This window comes from Globicephala melas, chromosome 3, assembly GCF_963455315.2.
Source record: "Globicephala melas chromosome 3, mGloMel1.2, whole genome shotgun sequence".
NCBI lineage: Eukaryota > Metazoa > Chordata > Mammalia > Artiodactyla > Delphinidae > Globicephala > Globicephala melas.
This window is the reverse complement of record NC_083316.1, coordinates 103,443,318-103,470,387: the sequence shown is the minus strand read 5'-3', so window position 1 is coordinate 103,470,387 and position 27,070 is coordinate 103,443,318. Positions and strand designations below refer to the sequence as shown.

The window sequence follows — 27,070 nt, the reverse complement described above, 5'->3', positions numbered from 1 at the left end:
ATAGATTCAGGATGCAGCCACAGACATGCTTGGAATTTCATTGATTTTATTATGTTGGTTGGAACTTACATATGCTTTATGGTTTTTTTAATCTCAACTTCTATTGAATGTAATCCAGGCATAACATATGGAAAATAATGGTAGTATACAATGACTGAGGAAAGCAGAACATTGAAGGTATTGTTTTTTTGATTCTATGTCAAATAACTTTACTTAAAAAAAAAAAAAACTTGAGTCAGGGATATATGCAAAGATATAAATCTAAGAATTGTGCCCTTGTAATAAAAATAGTGCTCAAACTTTATTCTAAAACTGTTTGAAATCAGATAACTCATTATCAGTTATGGCAAAATGAATGTTAGTCTTGAAAATGTCTACCTCACCAGTTTGTTGTAAGGGCAAGTTAAAACATTTCCTATCAGAAATATGCTTGTTAAGTCAGTTGTAAATTGGTATGCTTCCTGGTTTTTGATAGATAGACTCAGAGGTCTATCTATCTATCTATCTCCACTGTATTAAGCTCTGGATTAAAATAGTGAATGAAACAGATAACATCTCTGTGCTTCTTGAGCCTATGGTCTCATATTTTCTAAGTATTTACCAACAATGAAAGTGGTTATACGTATAAAAATCATTACTCAGAAGGATTCTGTAACCACCAAGTTTATATGGACTCTAAAAATGTATAGAACACGACTGAACCAGACTCTGCCATGAGAATAATACATATATTTTATTACTCTTCCTTTCATAAAGACCCCACACACATGCATTCTGATACTAATATTGCAGTTTATTCTCCCTGTGGACCTGGTGATAAACCCTTAGCAGAACATGTATGGCAATAATATCTCTGCTGTTTGGATCGTATGTGTCCACACCTTTTATCCCATCACATTTTGTTAGGATGGTCACTTCTTGCTCCAAGGCCTTCTTTGCATTTGTTTAGAAAACTAAGCCTTTGTCATTTGATTGCAAAGAAACACATTAACTCTTCAAATACACGAAAAAAAAACTGGTTAAGTGATTACTGACAGGTGAATACTGGCTGCTCTGGGTCTCTCATCCGGTGTTCTTCAATATTTTATGATCCATGAAGCTTTTGAAAGCGTAAATATTTCTCACACTCTGTGAAAGACACAAGTTGTCGTCTAACCAGTAGCTATTTCCCCCTTATTCCTCACTTTCAAAATGCTGACTTTGTTCATCATTAAAGAGTATCCAAGTACTTTTGGAAAAGCAGCTCTGAGGGAGAATCTTGATTGGTCCTAGACACTTAGTGGCTTCATTTTCCATTATAGTTAATTGGTTAGGTTGTGATCATGTGACATAATTCTGGCCAATGAGATGTTCGAGCAATTCTGGAAAGATTTTCCTCACTTGTAAAAGAGACAAATGAAGAGATATTTCCTTTTCTTCATCTTGACATTGTTTCTGTGTGTGATTCTGGGAACTGAGATAGCCATCTGCGGACCTTGAAGAGAAGAAACTTAAAGCAACAAGTCACAACTCTGGGGAAGTACATAAGACATAGAAAGAATCTGTCTTTGAAGACATGTTTGCTTACCCAGCCCTGGAATTACCCTCCTTCCATGCATTTGTTGTATGAGATAATACATACACATACTGTTTACTTTGCTTGCTATGTTTTCTGTGGCGTGTAGCCAAAATATATTCTAATTCACCTATCTTTCTTTAAAGATATTTAAGTTTTCAAAATACAATGAATGTCACGACTAAAATTAAATCATCCCAATTTTGAACTCGAAAGAAATTAATTTTTACTTGATCATTTGGTGTCAGGGCAAGAACTGAGATTACTTGCTTATCCTAAGCTTTTACATCCTAGGTTGTGTGGAAGGTAAATGACAAGATAGATCATTTTCAATATAATACCTGTGCTCTGTTTTGTTTCCAACTACACATGTACCACTTTCTATACTCTTACAATTCCTGTCCTCTTAAAGAATTATAGCCCTAATATCATATATCCAGGTCTGTTGTTTCTAGGCCTATGGTGATGAGATGGATGTTTCAACTCCTGTGATAGGCAATCACATCCTGCTGGGAACAGAAGTAAAAATATGACCCCCATGTTCATTTCACAAACACTCAGCACATGTACCTCTTAACTGAACCTGTGTAAGCTGATATCTTGTGGGCCATCTTCCCCACTTTATGGGGAGTACCTAAGAGTGAAGCTAAATCAGAGAAACGTGTTACCAGGATGGAGAGTCAGAGTCCTGTAGGTATTTTGAGCTAATAGATTCAGCTCTCCCTAAAACTTAATCTACTCACTAGACTTTTTCCGTCCCACAGTTGGAGTTACAATTACCATGGTAGGCAGAATAATGGCCCCTCAAAAATGCCCATGTGGCAAAAGGGACTTTGCAGGTGTAGTTAAGAGAACAGATCTTAAAATAGGAAGATATTCTGAACTTTATGTGTGGATCTAATGTAATCACATGAGCCCTTGAAAGCCAAGTACCTTCTTTGGCTAGGGTCCAAAGATTCATGCAACAGGAGGGGGAAGTTGGAGAGATTCCAAAAGCGAGAAGAATTCAATTGCTAATGTGGGGGCCCACATGCAAGAACTGGTGAGGCTGCTGGGAATTAAGGTTGGCTCCTAGCTGAGAGCTAACAAAAAAGGACCTCAGTCATATAACCACAAGGAATATTCTGTTAACAGTCTGACTCAGCTTTGAAGTGCCTTTCAGTGACAGGTGGACTACTTGACACCTTGATTTTGGCCTTGTGAGACCTAGAGCAGAGGTACTAGTCAAGACAATCCAGCCTTTTGACCTACATAAATGTGAGACAATAAATATGTGTTGCTTTAAGCTGCTAAGTCCGTGGTAATTAGCTATAGCAGCAATAGAAAACTGATATAGTTACTAAGGAGAATTTGGGGGTTTTCTAAACAAAAGTGTCTTGATGAATATAATACTGGTTTTATACCCAAATATATTGCAATATTGGAAAAAACATGTTGGATTTTCTTTTGAGTATAAAGTAGCCATAGTCTTGGGGAAAAAAAACAAAATTTATTCTGAAATATATTTGAGGTCTTAGAATGTTGTGGTTAGTTTTTGTTTGTTTGTTTCCTTATGATAGAAAAGCAGATATCTTGAGAACAAACACTGTGCACCGGTTGATAATAAGTGAATTATATAGGGGGTAGAAATGAAAAGAAAAGAACACATTTGAAGTACTGGTTTGACAGTGGAACTTGCTTCAGGGATGACTGAGCATATTAACAGGTCAGAGTCAAGTTAATCAGGAAAGACTCATGGGCTTGCACACAATGCCTGGGCAGGTGAAAGGCTCAAGGGAAAAGAAGGTAGATGAAGAGGGACTGGGCAGAACCAAAGGAAAATGAGACCTCTCAACCTGATTAGGGGACATTGGAGCAAAGATTTTAAACATAAAATTAAGGGATGAAAATAAAAATCTAGGAAATTAGATTTATAATTCCAAAGCTGAAGGTAATAAAGGAGATGCTTGGAGAAAATTCAAGTTATGTCAAGTTAGATGTTCAATCTGTGTTAAAATGTAGCAAAACAAAATGTTGCCAACCAAGGATATTCCCCTGAAATGCTTGCCTTTGTGTTCAGGATTTTAACTGGTCGTCAGTTACACAGGATTGACTGACCTCAGCTACTCAGACTCCGGCCCCTCACAGCAAAGGCAGGCATTCACCTTAAATCCCATTGTTAGCATAAACTATCAAACCAATCGGTAAATTGTGGCCCAAGTCTAAGGCATACAAAAAGACTATTACAAGGCAGAATATTCCAAGGCTCAGAGCTCATCTCCCAGAAGCTGGCCAAGAGCTGATCCTGAAAACAGGTCAGTCTTGGGAATGTACAGGGTTTGAACAACCCAAGCCTGTTAACTCTTCCTGCACAAGAAGATTTGTATCAGAGCCCTTGGGTTATAAAGCCCATGAGGTTATATTAAGAGTGATGGAATGCCTTTTACAAGCAAGTTCACAACATGCCATGACCACATCAGGAAGCACTGTAGCAAGAATTCTCTTCACTGGAGCCACATACCCACAGAGGAAGTCTGTGCTGAGAAGGAGAAGCAGAGGGAAGTATTTTCTCTGGGGCCATTCCTCCACCCAGGCTGGAGTCTGCAGCCTTTTATCATGAACCAGGAGCCCATTTCTCAAATGCCACAGATTCCTATCAATACCCATGTAGCAGCTTCAAAGCTTGTGGGGAACTTCCTCACTTTTCAGTGCTTCCTGTCCTTTCTCATGTCATAACTCATGTAGAATATAACACACTGAACCTAAAAGGCCACTATTAGCCAGAGAACACCAGTCCAAGTGTCCCTACTGATGCCAAAATACTGGCTTTCTGTGCACCAATGCTGAACAGAAATATGGAGACAGAATTTTGGAGGAAAGAGAGAGTAGCTTTATTCTTTGCCAGGCAAAGAGGGAATACAGCAGGCTAGTGCCTCAAGCACTGTGACCCCTCCTCCTTCCCTGGGGAATAGGGAAAGGTTTTTATAGCCAGAGCTTGTGGTCTGGGGTAGGTGATAAGGCTCAAAGTAATGAAAGCCTTGCATTTATTTTTCTTTTCTTCTGTAAATTCACGGCCAAAGCTGGCATCAGGTGGCTCAGCAGCTGGGTCTGGTGTCCCTGAAGTTATCGGCCCATGACCTTCTTTCTGAAATGAGGAGTGCTACAAGGAAGTGTAGGGGGAGAAGAATGCCAAGTGCAGAGTATAAGTCATATGGAGTCAGAGAGTAATTAGCTTTGTGAAGGACAGGTCTAGCTACAAGTGTTTGTTAGTAGTAACAGCTAAAGTATAACCAAGGTTGCTTAACTCTTTCAGGCCTGTTCATGCTGTTTCCCCAACCTGTTCATTGTTTCCTTATTTTCCTTCTTTATCAGAAAAGAAAAGTCTCATTTCTGTTTTTGCTGCAACAAATTCCCCACTGCTAGTTCTTTCCCTCCATTTCAATGGAGGAAGGGAAAGGGGTATCATTCTTGTCTGGCTAAGGACAAAACTTCAGTTTTGCTTCATTTGACAAACACCCGCTGTCTGGCCCAGGGGCCCATCTATCTCCTACTTCACTACCCAGGCATCCAAGGGCTGAGAGGATTATAAGTTGCACATCTGCCAAATATTAGCAGCTTAACAAGTTTGGGAGCTCTTGCTTCATATTCTTTGGTATAGTAAGTCCAACCCTGTGAGGAAAAACTGCTCATTCACTCTCAGAACTATGTCCTTTCTTAGCCAAACCATTTTACCTTGCTCACACAAGGAAGTAGAGGTGTGAATTTGATTTTTCCCCATTGGAAAATAATATTTTTCTGTTACTATACTGATTAAAGTAGTAGATTCCATTGTGGGAATACCCAGTGCCCTGGAAAAATTACACAGAGAGAATGAAATAGAGAGAGAGAGAGAGATTAAGAGAGAGAGGCTGACTGACTTTGGAGGACTCATGAAGGGTAATGAAGAGTCATTTATTTGTGTGCATGGTTCCAGGGGCTGGTTTAGTACTGGGGCTCCAGCAATGAAAGAACCTGCTTCTACCTCTATCTTCAAGGAGTTCATATTCCATTGGAGGTGGGGGATAAACAGAGACAGTTAAAAGGAAGTTTAAGTGGGGTTACTATAGTAGTAAGCACAAAACTATTGGATGGGAGAAAAGACATCTTATTTCCTTTGTCTAAAATAATATACAGTCTTCCTTGGTATCCGTGGGGTATTAGTTCCAGGACCCCTGTGGATACCAAAATCCAGGTATACCCAAGGCCATAAAATGGCATAGTACGCCCAGCCCTCCGCATCCCTGAGTTCACCATTCAACCAGTCGAAATTAGATCCGTGGTTTGTTGAATGCGTGGATGCATAACCCACAGGTACTGCAGACAAACCGCATTACCTTGCATACTTTAAAAAGTTACTTTGGGTTCTCTTTCTCGTCATGGACTTTGGGGACCTAAAAGCTTAAAAAAGATAAGGCTGGGCGCCTTTGAAGATGTTTACTGTCTGTGTGCAGTGAAGAGCCCCTTGAGTACAGCAACCCAGGACCTCAGCTAGTTGAGGAGACTACAACTGGGACCATGATTCATATGCCTCAGTCAACAGTTCCCCACCACAGCAGTGTCACCGCGAGATCTGTTCTCACATAACCTGCTCTAAGTTTGACATGTGTTAGAGCAACTCACATAGTGTGACAAGAGGGGAAAAGTGAAGGGAGGATTTTAGATATATTACCTCTGGGTTGGCATGAATTTCCAGTCACAAACGTAAGTGTAAAATTGTACCTTTTAAATTTTCTCTAATTTAATTTAGCTCTGAGGTCGTTTCAACTAATGGTGGAGAACATAATTTTGTTCAATTTGGAGTAAGCTTAAACTCATTCAAATTCATTTAAAACACATTTAAACGCAGTCAATTCAGAATTTTAAAAGCTTTTCTGGGCTTATATTTAGCAGCAACATAATTCTTCCCCCTCCCTTCCTTCTGTCTGTGGTGGCCTCTGAGTTCAGAGGGGAGAGTAGAAGGTGCATGTGTATCGCCACCTCCAGGTGAGGGGCTGCTCCTAGTCACCCTCTGGAGCCCTGGACATCATTGAGATATAACTCACCTCTTCTGGTCCTCATTTTCATGCTGTAATTCCCAGTTCTCAAGTCTCAGGTCCACACATTCTGCATTTTCCTGATAAATATCTCAAGATAATATCCTATTAAAAAGCAATATAGACATAAATTTACTTACCATTGTGAGGACCCTTTGTCTTACAGGATCCCTCTCACTCCTTTATGAGCTCTAGACACCTTGAGAGACATCACCTATGAGGATGATGGGTGATGTCTTGCCTTACCTTGTGCTCTTATATTAGAAACTTCTTTTTTCTCCCATGCAGCCGGATGTTCATTGTATTGAAGCTCAACAAATTACTTAGTGCATAGGAGAGAACTAACGTGGCTACCATTAGAGAGTCAATAGAAAGGGTGGAAAATTAATAGTGTGGTGAGAGTATGGTAATTGTGTGCTAATCTCACTGCAAGTTATAATTATTTATTCAGCATATATATGTAACAACCAAACCAAAAGGAATGGGCCATGCATTTAAAGGAATGACTCTGTAGCACAAGCATTCATAAATTTAAGCTGTATTACAAGAAATGTGTGCCTAGGCCTTTTAGTGACTGCTCTGGGTATTACCCTGCTTTGCTACTGGTAGTGGCTGCTGGACAGATAGAATCTGCTTTCAAATGTGCTTTCCTTCCCCTCGATCAAGGGTTTACAAACTTGTTTTGTAAAAGGCCAGACAGTAAATATTTTAGGCTTTGTAAAACATGCTGTCTCTGTCACATCAATTCAACTCTGCCTTTGTAACATAAAAGCAGCCATAGACAATACATAAAAAATTGAACATGACTCTGTTTCAATAAAACTTTATTTCCAAAAACAGGGGGCTGGCTTTGGCCCAGTGATCAACATTTGCAGACCTTTCCCTAGTTTTGAAAGCAGTCCTTTCCCAATTTTTGTCCTGCTGGAGCGAAATGATTAAGAAAGGTGTGGTTGGGGAAAATATACCCATTAACACCACCTCTCAATTCTCAAGGCCAGGCTGCATCTCTCTTGTTCCACTCTGTAACCCACATGTCTGTCATGATGTTCAGTACATAGGACGCATTTCAGTTCCTTAAAAAAAAGATGAACTTTTCCCTCCTACTTGACAAATGAGGACACATTTCCTGCCTCTTCTTGGCAAGTGTCTCTAGTCCAGGGCAAATCTGAGACATATGGACTACTTCTCATTAAAGAAGTAACAGACACTACTATTGACAGCAAGAACATTCTCTTTGAAACAGACCAGATTCTAAATGTGACACATTCAAATGCTGAACTTGAGTCTTTTCTAAGGTTGACATTTTTCAAATATGTGTTCTTTATAGATAATTTAAAATATTTAGCACCTAAGAATTGTTGTGAATAGTATTGTTCTGAATAGTAATGTTGCTTGCTAATTGTATGTTGCCATTTGGCTGCTTCTTTTGAGGGGGACTAAATGATGTCAACCATTGTTTCATTAACCCTAAAGGATGGAGCACCTCTAAATTATATTTCCCAGCTTTTGTTCCTCCAAATTACCATTATTCTTGTTAGCACGTTAGAGAGCATGCAAAAATATATTTCTGGTACGTGTATTCATCCTAAAGATATACCTATTTGTAGATGAAATTGCAAACAATTGGTTTGTTGTCATAGTTTTCAGTGGCGCTCACAGAGCTAGAAGATTGCAAGAGATTTCAATGCCAGCATTTTATTCATGACACACACTGACACTTTCCACTTGGGGCAAGATGAAAAGTCCCTTATTTTCTTCATTGTGATCCAAATTAAAGCAAAGTTTAATTAAAGTTTCATTACAGAAAGATCTTTTGTAGTTCTGGGAAGCGTCTTTTTCTTTGAGCCAAATATGTTTTAGAATGACATGCTTTCATCTCAAGTTTTTAATGTTTTGCTGAGGGAAGAAAGGGAATAGATACACCATTAATGAGGTGCGATGTGGCTTAACCAAGAGTATAAAGCACCAGGTGTTCTAACAGTTCTGATATAGGCTGAGTATACTGCAGAGCAGCACTCGTAAGCTTTCCCGACTGGCAGTCTCTTCACATGTTGCCACCTGCGTCACCTCTAATAGGGTGCTACTCCCCTAATCCGGCTTCCCATTGCATTCTCATCACTTTAAATGTTGTTCTTTCACATAAACCTTTCTGATGCCAAATTTCTTCCCCTCTTCTTTTTATTTGCTTCACTATCTGCTTAGAAATCCCTCCTTCATCATCTGCAAACAAATACACCCTGCTAGTTATTCTCCTTGGAAACATTCTATAACTCTTCTTCTCATTTTCAGTATTTCACAGATGCATTAATTTATTATACTATTTGGCCTTTGATATTATTACTTGCAAATGAATTTCAGCATTTTTGCCTATAATTTGGGTGGGTTATATGAAAGGGGCACATAATGGGACATGAGAGTACAAATAAAATGTACACGTTTCCTTAGCTCACATTTCCCTGGAAAATAGACTCTGAGACAAAAAAAAGTGCTTGCAGGAAGATTATTGGAGAATGTCCTAGAGAACAGCACCTATGAGAGCATAAGGGAGCCAGGATTGGGCAGAAGGAGAAGTTAAACTGCAATACAACTTCAGCTGAGAATTTAGACAATCCACAGAGAGCTCAGGCACTATGCTGACCCCTTACAGATATACCTTACTTAACCAGCCATCAAATGCAGGAGGGCATTCCTTTGGGCACCGGAGTTCTCTCTGGATGAGAGAAAGTCCTAGCACTCTCCTCCTTACTTGAGGACCTTACCAACCTCAGAATCTGTCCCTTTACTACCTCTTGGCCAGTAGGTTTATAACTTGGGTTGAGTCACTGCATAATCCAGCAATGGTCACATGAGTCTAGTAAGAAAAGAAGGGGACAGTTCTCCAAAGGAGCTGTAAGAAGTAGTTGGCATGGACTGGAAAGGACCAAAGTCTGAGAGTTCCTGGCTAAGGATAGCATACTGTAAGAGTGGAAAGAGAAGAGTTTATATTGGAACACTTTCCTGAGATACACAGCATTGAAATATCCTGGGAAAGATCCCAGGAGATGGGTGAAATAATGACTAGGATGGTTCCTAAAAGCATGGAGAAATGATGGCCCACAGTAAGTGCCACTGAAATGTCAGGATTGTCTTGACATATGGTAGAGAAAGAAATGGAAAGACTCAAGATGGTGGGCATACTAGAGTATATGTGGTATATAAAGCTAGAAGACCCACCAGGTGGTTGCGTCCCATGGAAAGGCTATAAGGAATGTACTTGTGAGAGAATCACAAACATCAGTAGAAAGCTGAATGGTGGCTCTCTTCTGTTAACCAGGTCTGGTGGTAGGAAAAGGCATTAGGGAACAGATAGGTATTACAGAACCCTGAAACAATAAAGGCCAAATGGCAATTCTTGGATGCAGGAAACCACATGGATACAATTATCTTAATGAGTTGCAGGGTTGGAGTGACAAGAGGGCCTGACTTGTAGACGGTTATGTGGATGTAATAAAGTATTCCTAGAGGCAAAATATTTGTGTAGCCAACATGGGTACTACTTACCCTGAGCCATCAGAAGAAAGCAAAGATGGACGTTGCAGAGGCTGAGTGCTCTTGCCCTAATAAAGAATCATGATCCTTCCTCCAGTTTCTGAATCAAACTGGTTTTCAGACAGGCAACCTGAGAAATGATGCTGCAACATTACAGAAAGTATACACAGTGGTGATCCCTTTAATCCTTTCTTTAAAAATCTACATTAATTTACTCGGGTAGCTGTACACAGAGGAAAGGGAAATACCCAAGCTTGTCTAGGAGTGTTGGGCTTAGTGTCCAAGTTGACATTAATACCCTCAGAAGCAAAGTGTCATCATGACTCCCCACTTATAGTGGAGCCCATTTAGGGACCAAGTAATAAAAGGAGTCTTGACCAACATTTCGCTTACAGTGGGCCCACTGGGTCAGCTAACCAACTCAGTGGTCAGTTCCCTGGTTTGAATGTTCAGTTGGGTTGACACATGTCATAATAGGCTTAACCCCCAAATTGAGTCTTTGGCCTGTGGTTTATGAGCTTTCATTCTGGGGAAGCCCAAATAGAAGCCTCTGAAACTACATCCCCTCCTCCTGTCAAAATAGTAAATCAAACAAGCATCCCAGAGTGGGGGAGTAGATGAAAATAGCGCTATCCGTAAGGATCTAAAGCAGTGTTGTCTGATAGAGCTTTCTGTAATGATGGAAATGGTTACAAAGCACTTAAAATATGGCTGGTGTGACTGAGGAGATGGATGTGTAATTTTATTTCACTTTTATTTAATACATAAATATTTAAATCTAAATAGCTGCATGTACCTAGTGGCTACCTTAGTAGATAACATAGATCTAAAGGGTGGAGGTCCCCATCTTGTTTCCATTTAATTCACTGGGTTGGCCTCTGCAGAAACCTGTTGAATGCTAAAAGATGGTAGGTAGCAGGCTACTAAAAACTCAACTAAGTAGTATCCTTAACTGCAGCTTCTGTTCTGGATGTATTTTTCTAGAGCCATTAACATGGCCTCAGGTCCAAAGTCTGAGGCTGATAATTTGGTGAATACTTTTATCTATTCTAATCAGAATGTAGGATTAGAATTTCTGTTCACATGGAAGAGGCAACCATTTGCTCCAGTGCTGTGTTAACTCTCCTGGTCTCTCCCATAACATAATCCAAAGAGATTGGGACCATCTGGATAGCCTGCAGAGCGCATTGATCTAATACATCGATGGTATACATGATAAATCTGCCTCCAGTGAATCCTTCCTAAGAGTTGCTATCAGCGAGTCTAAAAAAAATGCTGTTGTCTTTTTACTAGTAAATGTTTACATGAATGCCAAATTTGGTCTAAGACTTCATTTCCTTGTATTTCTCCACTTGGCATCAGAGTTCTAGGAGAAGAGCCTGTAGCATTTACTCATCTCTTGAGACTGAAGAATTCAGTATCTGCCGAAATGTGAACAAACTGGCTTTGGTCAGTTCTCAACAATCTGATTATATGTAGGCTGGTTGGGTGTGCTACTTCAATGAGAAATTGTATCTCCACTTCTGGAATATTTTTTATAAAAGCCAAGACTGGTAATTTAGAATCGGAGCACTCTTGCTTTGGATATTGCTTAATTTGTACTATTCAATGCTTTTTTAGGTTTACCCATTTGACATCAGAACCTTTTTTTGGTTATTAACATAATTACTTTATACTTTATTATAAGCTCTAAATATAAAGATTATATGTTTAACATTTAGTGATTCCATAATCATATTTTCTAATATGAATAAATCTTCCCTTCCAGTGTATTTCAGAATCTTCCCTTCTTTGGTGACATCCTTGGACATTTCCTTGGGTGACAGATCTCATTCACTTAGTGTAATATTGAGATCCCAACCAATAGAGTCTATATGCGTATCAATGTTCTTTATATTCCCAATCTTTAGTCCTTGGGTCAGTAGTGATTCCATTTGCTAGTTCACAGTTTGTGTGTTAAATTTAGTATTTGATTGAACTGTAAGGTAAGGTTACTTTTTCATGCTTCATCTGCATTCAATCTATGTAAAACCTTAGTAGTATCTCTTGGTTTTGTTATACTCAAAATCCTTTAAAACTTTGTATTTTTAGGACTGTTTATACTAACCAGTTTCTCTAAAATGACCTTGTGAAGCCCATTGCTATGTAGGCATTCTGTGACTAAGATTCCATTACAGAATGGGGCTGCTTGATGGCTGAAGTTTGAGCAGACTCAGCTGGTTGTTACAGCTCTGGGTCGCAGCGTGCTACATCAGACCAAATGTTCAGTTTGTAGACACTGCTGAAATCTTTCACTGACAGAAGTCCCATTGACTTTGAACAAAACATATCCAAGTGTCTCTTCAATGAGCATGCTAGAGAGATGAACAAAAACTCAGCACCTGACATTTCTATGCTTGTAGAAAGTGGAGTTATAACTAAAGTTTAAATTGGAAGGTTAAAGCTTGTGCACAAATGTAGTGGTCATATAAGACTACAGTCTTTCTTTTCAGATGCTTCAGGCTACTCAATATATGTGTAGAATAGAATGGGGATTAATCAGCTAGAAGGAAATATTATTGCTGTATAGTTTCAAACAAGCTTGTCTGAAGTCCCCAAACCAAATATTGTTCAAATGATGCAGCAATTGTCTCTTCTCAGTACATGAATTCGAAGGTTTTTTTAATAGCCATTTTAATAAATGTACTTGAAAAAGACACCTGTAAAGAGAAAGTTTATGTATCAAGTCCAATTTTACTGATTCTTTCTAAGTGTAAAGTTAGAGAATGATTGTGAAAGCAGTCTTCTAGAATTGTAGGATTAAAAGTGAAGGGGCAGGCAGTAATGCAAACAAGGCAATGGTAGTCTTTTTACTTCTCTTACATTCTTAACTGTTGTTCTTTTGGGTAGCACAGCATCTTTTTCATTGCATCTATTTTGTTACCACCATCAAAAAGAGGAGAAAATGTGAACTGAGAAATCTTAGAAATAGTATCAGGATGGGTAGAGTAGCTTACATTTTTCCAGATGGAAATGTTAAAGGAAACAAACATCTTTCTACCATTCTCCTTGTCTGTGCTGTTATTGGGACCTTATTGTCATAGTTTCATATTCAACCTACATGTTTGTGATTCTCAAGTCAATATCTTAGCCATGTTTTTGCTATTAACTGATACCCCTTCACAATCTCAATTTCAAGTACCCACTGTCTCATGAACATGCTCCATATTTCTTTCACTCTTTCTCTTTCTCTGGTACCATAACTCTAACAATCCTTCTACCTTGCCAGTCCTGACAACCCATGATCCTATCATCTTTCCATCTCCCATGCCGATCTCATTTTCTGTCTTTCCTATATAGCCAACTTGAATTCAATCATTTTAACTACTTCCTTGCAAACATCCACAATTCCATTTTCTATATTTTTTTCATCATAATCTCTTAGCAAACATCAACCCTAAATAAATAAACTGTACTTGTACACCTAAGCATGACTGAAGAACCATGTTGCCTGGTTTCACTTTAAATCCATGATCATTAACTCAAAAGTTAATCCTTAATAATGCCCAGCAGTCATATTTTCCATAGTCCATTCACTCACCTACTATCCTAGACAAATAATTCTTACAATTTCCTCTCACCTCAAATCTCTAACTCTTCCCCCTCTATTCTTATTCACAGTTGCGGATCTCATTTTCTATTTCATTAAGAAGGAATGAGTTGAAAGAGAACATTCATAAATTCTATCCTCACTTCTATACTTTCCTACCAGAATCTGCATCTACCTATTCTACCTTTCCTCATACTACTGTAGACTGAATAGCTTTTCTCTTATCTAATGCCAGGCACTCCACTTGGATTCACATTCACCTCTTTCTCTTTCTCCTTTCTCTGTCTCTCTACACCCATCATTCTTTCCACATATGAGCAAACCATTATTTCTCTCATCTTTAAAATCTTTTCTTGACCTCACTTGAGCAAGTAGAATTCACTTAAAGGTGGAACTCCCCCCACCCCCACTTCATCTATCACTCCATTTCTCTGCTTCTCTTTACAAAAATTTAAAAATTAATTTAAAAAACTCATTGAAACAGTTCTCTATGTTAAGCCTCTCTAATTCGCCTTTTCCATTGATCTCTTAAGTCCAGTCTGGTCTGGCTTTCCCCCGCATCTGTTGAATAGAAATGCTCTTGCATTTAATAAAGTTTATCACTCTGTCCTCCTTGACAGACTTTCTTTTGGATTCTAGGCAACCCATGCTCTTGTATTTCCTTTCCCCCCACTAGCCCCTTTCTCCTGGTATCATTTTGAGCTTTCTGTGTTGCACACTGAATGCCTTTTCTCTCTTCACAAATATGCCCTACCTGCTCAATTCCAACTCAGTTAATTGCCAGTCCTTCTTTTTGGTTGCTCAGGCCAAAAATGATGCTTGAATCCTATCTTGCTTTTACTCTCCATGTGTATTTCCTTAGCAAATCCTACCTATCACTTCTGACTTCAGAATATACCCATAATCTATCTTCCTATTGATCTGAACCATCATCACCTCTTGCCTGTATTATTACAACAGCCTCCTACCTGATTTCATCCTGCTCTCCATCCTGTCTTTTCTCAACACAGTGACAAGTATGTCTTTTAAAGTGAAAGTCAATCATTTTTCTGCTCAAAACCATCCAATCTAAACCAAAACTCCCTGCATGATCTGCATCTCCTAGTTTTTGTTCCACTTTTCTGCAGCTACATTATCCTTCTTACTGTTCCTTGAATATACTAGATACCTTCCTGCTCCAGGACCTTTGCACTGACTGTTTCCCCTGGCTGCCTCTCCATGTACCTATGTAGCTTTCCCCTTCAACTCTTTAAGTCTTTGCTCAGAAGTCATCTTCTCAGTGAGACTACCCTGACCACTCCCTCTTTAACACCTCAAACTTCTTCCGCCACCCAACATTGGTAACCTTGACCAACTTTTCTTTCTTCTGAATGTGTGTATGATCTTCTATTTTACTCATTTATTATGTCTGTTTTCTATCTCCACCTGTTAATAGGTAAGTTCCATGAAAGCAAGGATTTTTGTCTCCTTAGATCTTTAGCATCTAGATTGTTGCCTAGAGCATGGTATACACTCAGCAAGTAATTATTAAATGAATTAATGAATGAGATCCAGAGTCTTTCCCCCAAATATCTATTGATCAAATGTAGTTATCTTGCCAGGTCCCTTATCTACACATAACTGCACAAAACTCCTGTCTACTCAGTAATCCAAGAGAGTAGCCCTTTCCCTCATTGAGTTTAAAATACCTGCAAAGTAATACACATCATAAAATGTTTACTTACAGACAAAGTGAGAGAGTGGCATGGACATATATACACTACCAAATGTAAAATAGATAGCTAGTGGGAAGCAGCCGCATAGCACAGGGAGATCAGCTCGGTGCTTTGTGACCACCTGGATGGGTGGGATAGGGAGGGTGGGAGGGAGGGAGATGCAAGAGGGAGGAGATATGGGAACATATGTATATGTATAACTGATTCACTTTGTTATAAATCAGAAACTAACACACCATTGTAAAGCAATTATACTCCAATAAAGATGTAAAAAAAAATGTTTACTTACAACAAATGTTTTGCAGACATTTGATATAGCACTTATTACTTTAAACTCTAATTATGTATATTTAATTTTTATTTCTGAATTATTTAACCCAAAAATGTTATGACAAATTCTCATGTATTCTTCCCACAGGTTTAAGAGATGTTATCATTTTGACATTTTTGTTTCATAAAATGGTAGTCTCATCTATATTTCTACATTCCCATTTCTATCCTCTCTCTCCCCAGTGATAACTACTGTCCTAAATTTAGAGAGTTTTATACTCAAACAGGATTGTATACTCCATATATGTAGACATAAAAATATATAGTATTTGTTTACAGTTACAATTTTTCTTAAATACTATCATACTGTACATAGTCTTTGATGAATTAACTCTGTTATTTTAGTGTTGTGTTTTGGGTTTATCCATATTGATATGTTTTAATTACTTTAAGGTATTCCCCTTGATGAATCAGCAGTAGTTTATTCACTAATTCCTCTGTCAGTAACAACTGTGTTCTTTCCAGTTTTCACTTAAACATGTGCTAAAATGATCATCCTTACACTTGATTCATTGTGTACTTTTGTTGGATTTTCCATATTGAATATATCTACAAGTGGAATTGCTGAGTACTGTGGTTTGTACATCTTTACTTCAGTAGGTATTGTCAAATTTCTCTCAGATGTAGCTGTACCTTCTAGTTAGCAATCAGCACATTCAGTTTTGCCAATTGGATCAATATGAAATGGTATTTGCTTGTTTTAATTTGTACTGTGAATCAGTAAGGATGAGCAACTCTTCATGTGGTTATTGGCATATCCAGGTTTCTTCTATAAATTACCTTTTCATATAATTCCCACTTTTCTATTGGATTCTTTATGGTGATTTATAGGATTTGTTTATATATTCTGTATGCTAGCTCTAAGTCAATTAGGTTGAAAATAACTTTTCCCAGTCTATGACTTATCTTTATACTTGGTTCATAGTGTCTTTTGTCATGAAGAGTTTTTTAATTTTAACTTTTTGTGTCAAATGATAGTCTTTTCTATGGATTTGTGCTTTGTCTTGTTTAAGAAATCTTTTTCTTTACTGATATAAGAAATATATTTTCCTCTAAAAGTTTTGCTTGTTAGCATTAAGCTTTTAACCCCTCTGATATTTTTGTTTATGTATTTGTAGAGTGAAATATGGTTATGGCTTTATATTATTCCAGCATCACTTACTTAACTGTCCATTCTTTCCAAAGTGATTTGTGATACCACTTCCTTCGTATATCACTTTCGATACATGTGTGTCTTTTTCTTGGCTCTTAATTCAGTTCCATCTCAATTTTCCATGTCCCACTGAGTTGACTGGTATAGATTTATGATTTTAAATATGAGGCGTGGTCCTCCATGCTTTTCCTTCTTAAAAATTATCTTCGCCATTCCATTTACTCTTTGATTCACTCTGATCTGACTTCTTTGGCTATCATTTTATTTAACATATTTTTATAGCGATCATCAAGAAACCCCTAATAGGTAATATGGATGCTTTATACATTTTTTAAATTGCATTCCTAAGCAACATTGAATATAAGTTAACTTCTCTCTTCTTTTTAAAAAACTCTTGGCAGGTGTTCAAGGCCTTCTACCATTGGTGTCCAAACTTCTGGTCTGTCTTCATCTCCTGCCTTCTCTGGCACCCCACTCACATTGCAGCCCTAATACTGCTGTCACAACATACTTTTGTGCATTTGTTCCTTTGTGATCTTTTTCTTTGTCTGAAACAGAGTTCCCCATCCAGCCTAGGGAAAACACATTTTCAAAATGGGCACAGTGAATGCTTCCCAAAAGGTCTTCAAAATGAATTTTAAAGTAAAAACAAAAATAAATAACAAAATTGTATCATAGCTAGTTACAAAAGCATTCATTTCTTTCCTTGGGAGGTTGTGAACAACTTGACAGCAAGAACCACATATTTTTGCTTTGATTTTCTTAACCTAATACACAGTACACGCAAGCATTCTTTCATTTATTTATTCATACAACAATTGCTTACTGAGATCTTCTGTGTACCAAATAGTTTTCTATGCACTTGAGATACATCAATGTACAAAATAGACAAAATTCTGGTTCACAATCGGGAAAAGCTGAATTATATAATCTATACCATATGCTAAATGTATTTTTCCTATCTTCTTTACATGTGAAGAGTGGTGTCTATAGTTACAAAGCAATTATCACTGAAAATGTTTTAAGAGCTTTTTCACACCAGCAGTAGTTCTGAAGTTAAGTTTAGAAAAATTCAGCCTCAAAAGAAGTAGATAAACACAAGAGTTAATAGAGAGAAATTGTAAGGGCATTGAGAAACTCAGTTGAGTGTAAACTTGCTTCCTATAGCAAGTACATGTGTATTTTGAATCTGCCCTTCTTGTGTCTACTTTTATGGCCCACTGATCAGCCTAATAATATTCAAATGAAAAATGTGTGAAACCAAAGTCATCAGATGTGTGTTTATATTTGTAAGCTCAGAAAGGAATATGCTTTAAACAATGATAGGGCTATGGCCTAAAATTGCTTTTCTTTGTCCTAAACTTAACTTTGAAAATAACTTTGGGACAAAAAAAAATCAAACTGTACTTTATAAAAATTTTTTTTGTTTGTTTATTAAAACTAACAATTGTTTGGTCAAGCAATGTCTGAAAATATCTTTATCTCTTCCATTCAGTAATTGCTGGACCAGGAAAGACCTTCACACAGGTCACATTATTGCTTAATTAATTTAGCATTAAAGCGTGACAGGGTGTGTTTTAGTGTCTATTAATGCTCACCTTGGGTGCCTTCAACTGCTTGAGTCATGTATTAATAACCCAGTAAAGCATGCCCTAGAGTCACCTAGTGTCATTATAAAATGGTTATTTAATTTGGAATTTTATTTTTAAACCTTATTTGCCAATGAATTTATACTCTCTATTCTTCTTCTGTATGAAATAGTTTCTTCCCAGTTAGAATTTTCAAAGTAATTTGCCATTTGAGGGGTGAAAAGTCAGCAGGACAATTTAGCTTCCCTATTGTGAGTGTGTTATATATTTATAAACTTGCTACATAAATACAAACAGAACAATAAAGGAAGGCTTTGTCTACTACATATGTGTTTTTAGAAAACTTGTCTGATGTGTAGAGGAATAATTTTCCATTCAGTAGAACTGGATTTTCTGTCACCAATAAATAACATTTGGTGACCCTTTGTTATCCCTCACCTCAATGATATAACATGTAAATGATCGGTTGGCTAGCTCTTCCCTTCTTCTCTCTACAGTGTTACTTTTGATTGATTAATGAACTATGGTATAACCTATATAATGAAATGAAACCATATGAGGGGGCATTGGATATCTCAAAATACCCCAAGGCCCCCATATCCTAATTATCATCCCTTGTTAGAAGCAGCAGCAACCTCTTGCCCTCCACCCCTCCTCCACATTGCTTAGGCTGTCTTTTTTGTGCCTGGAGCCCTTGGATTGACCTTACCCCGGGTTATCACCTTTGAAGAGGAAACCAATACTTCTCAGTATTTGTCCTCATTGCCACCAGTCCTCATTGCTTCCAGACCTATATCAAAAGTCAGATCACACAGAATGCTCAAAGAGATTGTAATTATAATGCCAATTACAAGGTCAAGCTTGGGAGAAGATGGCTTGCACATCAAAACAGTTGCGAGATTTCTTTTCTGCATATCAGTAAAAATTTGGAAAAAGTATGTGAGAAGTGTTGCTGAAGGGGTCAGGTGAGGGAAGGAGGAACATGATTTCTATGTCTGAAGTTTTTGGAAAGTACACGTAAAATAGATTATGGAATCAGTAGCCTGGCTTGAGTGTGTGGAATTGGTTTGCATGGAAGGTGCCTGAGTGAAGATTTCTATCACAACCCCTTTTAACTCATGTGGTGGACATATACAGAGGACATGTGGGTCTGGAACAAGGACAGGGATTATTGTGGGTTTAATTAAGTAACACCTTCCATTGCAGCTGTTATTGCATATATGTGCAAATCAGCTCAGGTATTGGCGACTGTTAGGCAGCTATTGAGCTGACAAATGCTTTTTGTTTTCTTTATTATGTCAATAAGCAAAGGGCATCAGAAGCCATTTGCTTTTACCTGACAGACAGCTATTTACCTTCATCAACTTGCATCCAGGCTGCAACAAACATACTGATACGTTTATAAGACTTAGAGAGTAGTGAGTATTCTAGAAGTCATAAAACATGACTGCCAGAGACCAGAAAATAAATTCTATTAAAATATAGAGTTCTGGAACCTCAGTGATGTTTCTGGACTCTACTCATGTCAAAATAACCTTTTCAAACTGAAAGTTAGTTGCTATATCTTACACCACCTACCTGTAAAACAAACACAAAAAGAATGCTTGGTAGACCTCTTTGATGTTTGGGAACAGCTTAAACTTGATAGATGATCAGAGTTTGAAAAGACTTCCTGCTGGTCAGGGCTGCAAGGCAGCAACAAGGGCACCATCTCCTCTGAACCAGGGTACTCGGTGCAGGAGTGTTGGTAGCAGATTAAGAAACTGTCTGAACTCGTGGAAAGACACAACAGTAGAACTAGGAAGACCCTAGGATTTTGTAGCAAAGCCATGCCTCTTCACCTAATAGCTCTTTTCCTTTTGAGAAAGGTTCCTGGTTTTACCCTGGACACACATATATACTGAATACCTGGTCATCAGGCAACAGCTGACCATGTAACCTGAGGTGTCCATTTTGAACTTCTCAAGAAGCTATAAAGTCAGAAGGCTGGCATCACTTTATTATTAATTATAGGTGATAAATATATAGAGCTGGATAGATAGATAGATAGATAGATAGATAGATAGATAGATAGATAGATAGATAGATAGTTATAGAAAGCACAAATAGATAATGTGAGCACTCCCACTAGACACAGTTCTCTCATATTACCATTCCTGCTCCAGTCAACACCTATGGCTTCACGGGCAGTTTCACTGACATGAAGGGGATGTCATTTAAACCTAGGTAACAGAATATGTTGTAATGTACGCTGACATCAGCCAGAGGTAGGTTTTTGTGACCTTTGTAGCTCTGGAGTTCTGAAGAACACTGGATAGTGTCCACTCTCTTTGGTCATAATTCCAAATGGCACATCTCACTGTCTACTTTGTTTGGCAAAGAGATGTCTAAAGCTGTCAATCTCCACTGATACAGAAGCAGCAGCTAATTGTGTAATTGTGGAAGGAATAAGATTTTAGGTGAGGGAGATGCTGATGTTTTGTGACAAAGAATATTCAGTAAGAGTTGTTTGGATGAACTTCTGAGAGTTTGAAAATATGTTTTCCATGTGAGTGACCATAATGAGGCTCTGGTGTGGAACATACTTTCAACACTCAGGTAGATAATGTGACCTACTGTATGGATGTCAGTCAGCCTCCTTCCCTGGCATGGAAGCCACCTCAGTGCTTTTCCATAGGGGTCATGAGCAATGTGGTCATTGAATGAGAAATAAAATTTTGCATGAGCTTTCCAGTAGATATTTACTGTCACCAAGGCTAACCTAATTACCATCACTCATAGGGAACCAAGTTGCTAGCAACAGAGACAAATATGGGATATGGTTCCATACCTTACTGAGTCAGCAGCCCTATAATGAGAGTTCAAATATATCCTTCTTATTCTGTAATAGATGACTATCTGTATTTAGATTCCCTTTCCTTGTCTACCATGATTTTCTGCCAAGGACCCTACCTGTGGATTCATTAAATGCCTTGTTCATCATCATATATGAAGTATCTGGCATTATGAAAAGATGATAGGTCTATTGAAGCCTTAATTTCTGCGATTGCTGGAGGTCATTGTGAGACTGGGGTATGTCCTATAGAATCTGGTATAGAACAAGCCAGTGGCTACTATTTGTGATCATTCTCCCATGGCTAAAAACATGGGTCTGGGCAATAAGGAGACAGAAGTGAGAGTGGCTTCTTCACTTTTGCAGCCTGTGATCAACTTCCCCAATTTTTGCTCCACGTGAACTTTTCCCTAAACTCTATGAATTTAGAGGTATTAGGACTCAGTGTATTAATGCTTTTACCAGAGGACGTAAAAATTGTTCCATTGAATTAGAAGCTGAAGCTGCTCTTGGCCATTATAGGTACCTCATGTTCCTGAATAAATCAGCAAAAAGGAGGGTCCTTATGCTTACTGGGGTTATTTTTCCTAGTTATTAAGAGAAATAGGATTGCTGCTAAGCAATGGTAACAAAGAGGAATATCCCCTTGGGACGGGGACTGCCTCTTCTTTTTTTTTTAAATTTAATTAATGTTTTTTATATAACACATTCTTATTAGTTATCTATTTTATACATATTATGTATATATGTCATTCCCAATCTCCCAGTTCATCCCACCCCACCCCTGGCTTTGCCCCCTTGGTGTTCATACATTTGTTCTCTACATCTGTGTCTCAACTTCTGCCCTGCAAACCAGTTCATCTGTACCATTTTTCTAGGTTCCACGTACATGCATTAATATATGATATTTGTTTTTCTCTTTCTGACTTACTTCACTCTGTATGACAGCCTCTAGATCCATCCATGTCTCTACAAATGACCCAATTTCATTCCTTTTTATGGCTGAGTAATATTCCATTGTATATATGTACCACAACTTCTTCATCCATTCATCTGTCAATGGGCATTTAGGTTGCTAGATGCCCATTGACAGATGACCTGGCTATTGTAAATAGTGCTGCAATGAACATTAGGGTGCATGTGTCTTTTTGAATTATGGTTTTCTCAGGGTATATGCCCAGTAGTGGGATTGCTGGGTCATATGGTAATTCTATTTTTAGTTTTTTAAGGAACCTCCATACTGTTCTCCATAATGGCTGTATCAATTTACATTCCCACCAACAGTGCAAGAGGGTTCCCTTTTCTCCACACACTCTCCAGCATTTGTTGTTTGTAGATTTTTTGATGATGCCCATGGGACTGCCTCTTCTATAGAAGATTATATAATATCTACTCAGGCATACTGCTTTTGAGTGAAGTTTTGCAAAGAACCAGGCAAAGAACCCTGAATCAGCTCAGGTGCTACTGAAGGAAGACAAATGGAGTATAGACTGGATAGTGGAAGAAGGAACTTACTAGTGCCAGGTATAGGGTCATAACAATTTCAGAAACAAAGATTGTTTTCTTTACTGATGTGTTCCCTTGCTCTTATGTAGGGTATATTAGAGATGATTAATATCACAGTTTAGCTCTCAGCTTACAGTCCATCATTGTATAGTGATAGAACTAGAGGAAGAATGTTGGATACATTAACTGATAAGATTTTTGATTGTTCCTCTATGGGGAAAGGAAGAGTAAGTATATTTGTGTTAAGCAGTAGCATGTTGTTGTTATTGGGATTTTCAAGACTAGAAAGGGGAATATATGAATGTTGACAAAGCCAAAGCATGGACTATATAGTTGCTCAGAACCATCTGACTACCCTTCCTATGTTTGGTACCCTTCCTGCCCTATAAGTACCACCTGCCAAAGTGTGAAGCTTGAGAACTCTCTTTCCCAGCTTCCTTGGGCACCGTAACCAAAGCCCTATCTAGCCTTACTATTAACTACTAATTAGCTATTATTAACTATTAACTGTTAAATTAACTATTTTTAACACTTAATATTTAATATATGGTACTGGAAATTTCTAACATGGCTCAACTGTGCTAAGAAAAGTCAAACAAATGGTTGGCTTTTATTTGAGCCTTAGGGAAGAGCAGACTTCCTAGGGGTGAGTAAGGTGGGAGGCCCCAAGGGGAACTTAAAACTCACAGGGAAGAAAGACATGGTCACATCACCTGGGTCCTTCTTGGCTACAGAGGTTCTTTTCCTGGCTCACACATGGCAGAACCTGAACTGTAAAAGAGCGTTGTTCAGTTATGCTTTCTCTTAAAAATAAGACAAAACTTCTCTGTCAGATGCTTTTCGCAAAATAAAAATTCTATTTCAGATGTAAGAATATACTGTTATTAATAGACACAGACATCTCCAAGTTGATCTAAGTCCTATAGCTAGAATTAAATTGAGGAATTTTTCCTCTCAAAGATATTTTGCTTGCAGAAGCGTTTCCAAAGCTGCTCTTTTTATATCTGGAAGAGACCAAGGAGTGTGAATAAGTAAGTGCTCATTTTTGAGTTATGCCAGGAACTGATCTAGCATTTTAGATTCCTGTGCAAAATAATTTCACACACTCTTGAATGTGACATGAACATGAATGCGACAAATCCCTTTATTATTACTCTGTCTTCACTTGCTTGACATGGTTTTTCAAATTGTTTAGGAAACAAATGCAAAAATATTCCAGAATACTGTAAGAGTTTTGCACTCTCTTTAAGGTTGATGCCACTTTATTCATTTTGAAAACTGTGTTTGCAATGGCTAATATTCAAATATTTGTTATTATCTTGGATTTACATTAGAATATATGCATTTTTCCAGAAAAAAATGATTTTGGCATTATTCACTTAACAGTCTAAAATACCATCCTGCAATAGAATTTTGCAGCGTAAGTCATTTCTCAGAGGTTCCTAATTTCAGAGTTGAAGGTAAGCCAAATTTTTTTTCCACGCATAAAGGCTTTTCAGGATTAATCACAGAGAAGATAATAACAATACCAATAGACTACCAGAGTGAAAATTGGACTTGGTCTGTCTTTGGACATTAAGAGGGCAGTGTGAGTATGCTGGGTCCTTGGTGGTTTGGGAAGAGTCATGTGAATGAGAGGATACCAAACTAAATTGTAAGTAAATCTGCTATTTTTCCAAGCATGTAGGAAATGCAAAAAGTGAAATTTAAGTCTTCATTCTTGTTAGATTAAAACTATTTTTCTTAAAGGAGGTTTCTCTCTCTCTCCCTCTCCCTCTTCCTCTCCCTCTCTCTGTCTCTCTCTCTCTTCTCTCCCTGTTTCTGGGTCTTTCTAACTCCTCTGGAAAACTCAAGTTTGAAGTTAGGTTTGAATTGAGCCTGAGAAATTTTTGGCTTTGAATCATTTGGCTTAGAAAGAATATTCCCATTCAGCCCTTGGATCATAGAAATCCTGCTGGACCAAAACAAACACCACTGCCGCCTACACACTTATGTTCCCCTCTTAGGGGCCTGACTTTCTAGTTCACAAAGGTCAAGAGCAAGCATCATTAAAATGGGCGTGCTGGGAAGGGGTAAACATCCATTTTGCAGTAACTTATGATTTAATCTAGCAGGGTAAGTGCAAGTAGCTTGGCCTTACTTTACCTCCTTTTGTTATGAATAGCACCCCTTGATAAACACAAGTTTTCTTTTTACTTAATCACAGCCCATTATAAGTCCATATGGGAGTCTTTTCAATGCTACATGCCAGTAATGTTGGTTTAAATGCCTGTAAAGTTTCCCTAGCTAATTACACTTCTATTATGTCATCACATAGACTGCCTGGGAAGAATGTTTAGAGAACTGAAACAGGGGGAAGGGTAGGCAAGTTCTCAAGAGCATTTCATCATGAATATAACTCTCTGTAACAGACTAAATATTGAGGATAATATGGGAACTAACACACACATCTTTGCAATAAATTGTTTTTTTCTCTCTGGTACGTTTTTCGTAACTCCTGTGTCTGTTCAAGCATCCGTTCCCCATGTGTTGGAGGTGTCTCCATGTTTATTAGTCAGACTGGGTCAGCTGCAATTTGCAGTGTTTACTTTCACAATAGCTATGTGCACTATATATTTCTTGAAGGGGAACTAGCGCAATGCTTCCCCTTTGCCTTCAATCACTAGCAGATGCAGAACCGTCAGATCATTTCCTTTTAACTGACCTAAGGGACTAAAGGAATTCAGAGGAATTCTAAACCAAGTGGTTCCTCTGTGTTGCCTGATTTCACTTCTTGAACCTAAGGCTAAGAGTCTGGGTAACATGATCTGACTTCCTTCTGAAGTATTCATTTCCTTTCCTTTGTTTTTCTTTTGAGCGTCAAACTTTGTAAACTCATTTACCTTTAGACATTCATGCTATGTGTGAGTTGGTGTTGGAAGAAGTACAACATTGAAAACTAATCTTGAGCTTTCTATTAATGCTTCTTCTGACGTTTTTTTGAAAAGACTGTAGCATCACTTAGCAGACAGGTCCTTGGAGTCAAGAGGCCCAGGATCAGCTTCTGACTTTGAAATTAGCCCCCAGATTACTTGAGGCCAGTCAGACCCTCTAGGTCTCTCATCAATAGACTATGCCTCTTAGACACCATAACCATGACCTCCCTATCCCTGGTTACCTCCAACTTCTGCCATTTGAAGTTATCTTAATTGCAAACCTGTATATATGTGTATAAATGTACACATGCTTACATATATCCATTAGGTCCCCAAATGAATCTGGGAATCTAGAAAGGGAGAAGATTCAAAGGAGAATTTGAAGAAGAATGTGATGAAACAAAAATTAATGAAATTGGAGAGGCTTTAGGCATGATGTTGAACATGGAAATTTGGGAAAATAGGTAAAAGAAGAAAAGCAAGGGATAGCCTAGAAAAATCAAAAGGTAATGTTACGAAGAAAAGAAAGAAAATCCCAAACCTCATTTGCCTCCATTTTTTTCTCTCTAACAAGGAAATTCTAATGAACAGATTTTTATTGATTTATTTCTGGTTTGGCCCCTGAGCTCTAAGTTTTGGCCAAGAAAGAAAATTCCCTGCTGAGAATGGATACTGCCTTTTTTGTGGCCAGCAGTAACTGGTTAAACACAGAATGTGCTGGGGCCTGTGAGACTTAGATCTTTCAATGAATATATTTTCCAAAAGCCACTCTACAATAAGGTAAGCACTGAATTAGAATTACTCTCTGAGTCCCACAATTATCAGAAAACAGGCTTTTGTGATTTCGGGTGTTGGTGTGGACCAAATCTTATTCTGCCAAACAAATTGGCCATTCTTTTAAAAGCTTTCCATGTTGTTAAAAGGACTACTTTTATAAGTTTATAATATATCATCATGTATTTCCCATGTATTTGCTCTTACCTTCTTATATGATTTTTTGGTAAATACTATTTGAAGTCCAGAAATATTTCAGATGGTTTCATAAATCCTGGTTCAAGAAATAAGGAATTGTCCTGTAGTTTGGACAGTAGTTGTACAATCAGTATGGATTCTGAGTCTAAATTTATAAAGTTATTTTTAAAAGAGAATAATTCCAAATGTCTAAAGTGCTACATTATTTCTAAGCAATATTATGATGATCGTCCAGAAAACTCTTCTGCAAAACCAGATATTTACCAACGCAATGAAATATTTTCTTCAATGTGCTTATTTCCATTTTGCAAACAAATCCCTCAATTTAAAAACA

At 38.0% G+C, this 27,070-nt stretch overlaps 1 long non-coding RNA gene across 2 annotated transcripts in view; it reads right to left on the bottom strand.

Annotated features, from left to right (window-relative positions):
• Positions 1–280: 280 nt before the first annotated feature.
• The window catches only part of LOC132597008 (uncharacterized), a 42,282-nt gene continuing 15,492 nt past the window's right edge, over positions 281–27,070 (bottom strand). Inside the window, exons 2-3 of one of the 2 annotated variants that reach the window (XR_009563293.1) lie at positions 6,616–6,711; positions 281–1,489 (exon numbers count right to left, since the gene is read on the bottom strand). This is a non-coding gene — a long non-coding RNA (uncharacterized lncRNA). The remainder of the gene's footprint in view (positions 1,490–6,615; positions 6,712–27,070) is intronic. The other variant, XR_009563292.1, reaches the window with a different exon arrangement.